Source organism: Hylaeus anthracinus, unplaced genomic scaffold (genome assembly GCF_026225885.1).
Source record: "Hylaeus anthracinus isolate JK02 unplaced genomic scaffold, UHH_iyHylAnth1.0_haploid 10977, whole genome shotgun sequence".
Taxonomy (NCBI): Eukaryota; Metazoa; Arthropoda; class Insecta; order Hymenoptera; family Colletidae; genus Hylaeus; species Hylaeus anthracinus.
This window is the reverse complement of record NW_026533661.1, coordinates 1-4836: the sequence shown is the minus strand read 5'-3', so window position 1 is coordinate 4836 and position 4836 is coordinate 1. Positions and strand designations below refer to the sequence as shown.

The 4836-nt window shown below is 39.4% G+C and overlaps 1 non-coding gene across 1 annotated transcript; it reads left to right on the top strand.

Moving 5' to 3' along the window:
• Positions 1 to 326: 326 nt before the first annotated feature.
• Trnal-cag (transfer RNA leucine (anticodon CAG)) lies at positions 327 to 410 on the top strand. The gene has a single exon. It is a non-coding gene; the product is annotated as a tRNA-Leu (tRNA).
• Positions 411 to 4836: the final 4426 nt, after the last annotated feature.

The window sequence follows — 4836 nt, the reverse complement described above, 5'->3', positions numbered from 1 at the left end:
TATACAAATTATTTCAAGTTCAATTTTCTTATCATACATTCATAAATCACATCAACTCTTATGTTTTCACAAATAAATTCAATCGTAACAATTATAATTAATTTTCATACATAACCTCGATGTTATCCTTCCAATTTATATAATCAACTTCAAGTTTAATATACTGAATGTCTATTTTCCTTTCTAAATATTGACGCACGACAGGAGCAGAGTAATTTTTGTCAGCTCGTAGGTAAAGTACATTACTTTTAGCATATTATACTACTCCCTTGGATAGAATGCAGAGTTCCGTTTATTTTTGTTCTTTATCGAAAGCGAATCGAAACGTCAGGATGGCCGAGCGGTCTAAGGCGCTGCGTTCAGGTCGCAGTCCACTTCTGTGGGCGTGGGTTCGAATCCCACTTCTGACAATTCATTTTTTTTCACTGTTAATTTCTATTTTCTATACTACAACCATTCGTAGTCGTTACCAAAGTAATATTAAGACATTCAAACGGAAAAAAATTACATATTTTCACTTAAATCGCCATTATTCTCAAATTTTCGAAATGGTGGACAGGCGAATTCAGCGGGTAAATTTGAATTTGGCATATTAAAATCTATAAGAAATGTGTGACAAGTTAAAAAAGACGTTCGAATGCGGCTAATAATGGACAAACCAAAGTTTTGTTGAAAAATCGAGAGTGTAACATATAGCGGATGAGTGAAAAAGTTCGTAGCCGTTTTTTGAATAAATTACAAGCAATCGGGGGACGAAAACTTTTACACTCATCCAATATTTTCAAAATCAAACATTATTCGTATCACTTTGTCTATATTTCTCCCTTATTCTCAAACTTTCATCTTTAATTTCGTTCAAGACTTATATCGCTTCGTTTCGTTTCTATACGGTAACAAAAATTGTTACTTTTTAAATTCTTATTAAACGTCTTGATAACACTTTAACTATCGTTCGATACAATCTTCATGTTCGAAATAATTTTCCCCGTCGGAATAGCGAGACCATAACGCAAAAGAATAGAGCCACCGGTTGGCTCCGATTTTATATGAAACCGAAGGCTTCGTTCTACCTGCTCCAAACGTAAACATCGAATATAGGAAACGCTTTTGTTTATTCCTGTGAAAGACGCGACCCGGCGTCGAAAGTCCCGAGTGTGTCACCTTTACGGCCAGTTTGGAAAGTGTCAACGGAACGACCGTGTCGTTCGGAAGGGGAAAAGAAAAAAAGTGATGTTGGCACGAGTGGCGACGATAAGGTTTCAGAAATTGCGCGACACACCGTCGCGTCTGAGTTCATTGCTTCGCTGGTCAATAACCATTGCGTCTCACCGTCAAAACAAGCAGAGTCTTTATTAATTTATAGCGAGTGACTCAATAGCACGAGCGATGCTACCGATGTTGACTGAATATCATCAGACATAACGAGTTATGTTCCACGCGTTCCTCGAGACACGTTTTCTTAGTCGACAGAAAGTTATTTACTTTTTTAATAAAGTTGGCATTACCCTTTTCATTTATTTTTTTTTTTTGCAACTCCCGGAGAGGTATAGTTGCATCGTATTTTTGGTACAAACTGAAATAATAATTGTAGGTACGTTGAAAAATAAGGAGGAATTTTGACTGTTTATCTATTAACTTTTGTTTCAAGTTTAGTTAATTCAGCTTAATTATTTATATACCAAAATGTAAAATTGGTCAGCTCTCCGATGATTAACGAATAGAAAATTTACACTAAAACTGAACTCGTGGAATGAAATTAGATTTATTTATTAATTTCCCTGTTTGGATGAATTTTAGATGATACTTATCACTCGCATGTTATTAAAATATATATTATGCATCGATATTTGTAAAGTGATGTATTATAATAAATATTGATAGGAAATATAAAAACAACGAGATTATAACGAGACATAATCAAGTGCACCCTGGCGAAAATTCAATGTCGATTTTCTCGAAAACAAAGCCTCGCGTGAACATTTTTTATTGTTTCGACTTATTTGTTCATGTATCATGTATACAGGGTGTCTAAAAAATGTTGGAGGTCATTAGAAGAGATGGCCCGGGAGGTGATTTGAAACAACTTTTTCCTTAGCAAAAATGTTGTCCGAGGCTTCGTTGAGGAGATATTAGCGAAAACCCCCGGACCAATCAGAGCGCGAGTATGCCGACGGAGCGCTCTGATTGGTCGGGGTTTTCTGTTAATATCTCTTTAACGAAGCCTCGGACAACATTTTCGCTAAGGAAAAAGTTGTTTCAAATCACCTCTACCTTATGTATACAGGGTGTCCCAAAAATGTTGTAACACCTTGAAAGAGGTAATCCGGAAGGTGATTTGAAACAACTTTTTCCTTAGCGAAAATGTTGTCCGAGGCTTCGTTGAGGAGATATTAAGGGAAAATGTCGACCAATCAGAGCGCGAGTACACCGGCAGAGAGCGGTCGCTTAGCCTATCGTGGGCGGTCCTCCGGCGCACTCGCGCTCTGATTGGTCCGGAATTTTTCGTTAATATCTCCTCAACGAAGCCTCGGACAATATTTTCGCTAAGGAAAAAGTTGTTCCAAATCACCTCCCGAATCACCCCTTTCGAGGACCTCCAACATTTTTGGGACACCCTGTAGTGACGTCTATGGTGAACCTCGTCATGTTGGCAACTCCTAACACCCATACAATACGTCTCTGACGTGGTTCTGAATATTTTATAGCGTTCTACAACAGGGTACTTAATCTATTATCGCATTCGATGCATCGAAAAGACGTCTCCATCTTGTTTTGAAAATTCCAGAAGGGAGGAAGGCCAATATACAGGAAACCTTGAGCCTCCAGGGCCCTCTGTCCTCCTCTATAACCATGAAATCCCCCAGCATAGATTGTCCAGCCCGTTCCAAGAATTTGTTAACACGGATTTAAGCCACCTGTGTTGGTTTATTTCTCGCAGCTGCCCCACGTGACCGAGCTACCTTGAAAATTGGGCCACTGGATCACTCGAACCGTCGAGTTGAATAAAAACGTTGCTCCGATTTTAATAAAAACGTTGTTTTCACGCGACTAGCGAGGCGAAACAGTTAAGAGTGGCGACACGTGATAGGTTATTCGGTTCGACGAAAATTTCAGCTGTTAGCAGGGTCTAAACAAACTCTGGCGCGAGCAGGAGACGCAAATGAGAGGAAGAGAAGACGAGTCGCGAGAAGCTGCAGAAGGTTGGTTGCATTCTATTGGCAATCTGTGGTAGGAGGCATGTAGGACGAACGGATGGGGAACACCAGCGCAAGTTGGAGCTGAAGCACGCTGGAGAGTAGCGATGGGACTAATACGTGCCTAATGATACTTTCTGGGAATCTGAGTTTCGAATTTTTACGTGACAAACGGGGAAAAAATAAAATAGTTCGAAAATTGTCAATCTTACAAATGCAGAATTTATGAAAATTCGGAGGAAAATTGCACATTTTTTGGAGTAGCAATTTGGATTTGAATTTTGGATGTGTTGTAGGAATTGGTGATATGTCAAGGTATTTTGAAGGATTTTCCAAAATTTCGAAAATTGACATTTTTACAAACAGGAAATTTGTGCAAATTCAAAAAAACATTCCACATTTTTTTGAAGTCACATTTTGGATTTCGATGAAATTTCAATTCGTTATAGTCTTTAGTAACACTTCAACGTATCGCGAAGAATTTTCAAAAATTTTAAAAATCCTCAATTTTGCAATTTGGTCGTTTCAAGAAAAAATCCACTTTTTTTTTAAATAACATCCCAAATTTCGAAAATAGATATCGAATAGAAAACAAAATAATACGCCTCTAATTCGGGCAGTTATTTCATCGATTTATGACATCGATGTATCGACGAGTATCGACGATTATTGCTCCCATCGCTACTCGAAAGGAATCGAGCGTGGCGTCGAGTGGGGATCGGAGTGCGCGGCAGAAAGAATGGCGAGCCAAGAGGAACGAAGAAAGAGCCAATGGTCCGCGGTGCGTAGGGGGGAGCGAGGAGAGAGATTGTTAGGTGAACGAGGATAAAAAGAACTGGCGGACGGGAAAAGTTGCGAGAGGAGGGAAGGAGACAGACTCGTCGAGTCTTGGATGGGCAAAAAACAAAAGTGCATCTCGGCAAGATGGCCGTCGCTTGAACGACTCTCAAGGTTACGTCTGGACATAGGGGAGATCGGAGGCAGGCGAGTCACAATGGTGCGTAAACCTTTATGCATACCCCGTTATTTATTTTGACAAGTTCAGCAGGAAGGAACCAGGCTTGCCTCGCCATTTTTGTGCCCCCCACTCCCATGTAAGGGCACGAGAAGATTTCTTCGACCCCCTCTCGCCCTTCCTGTGAAAGTAGGAGACTCGTTATAATATATACAGACCTATACTGTGTGACCTGTGTCAAAATCAAAATAGGCTTACAGTGTCAGACAGAGACCTCTTAACGATGTAACGTCAAGATTAGGTTAGCTTAAATTATTATGACGTTTTATGAAATAGGTTTTCTAGGTTTATAGGGCAACATATAGTTGGAATGCATTGGCAGAAATAACAATAAAATTAATGTTAAATTAAAATTAAGGATAATATGCGACGCACAGTGGTCCGGATGGCCGGAAACCTGGCCAAAATTAGGAGTTTTAGATCTTCGTAAAACTTGGGGTTTTAGGGTTATTTGGGCATGCAAATTACGAATCTGGTATCAGAATTGCAAAATTCTAAATGGAGGATCCAATATGGCCGACGTATATAATTGAAAAGTTATTAGATTTTCATGAAACTTGGTATCTATGACTTATTTGAGCAGCAAACTTTCAATCTGATATCGGAATTGCAAAATTCATAATGGCG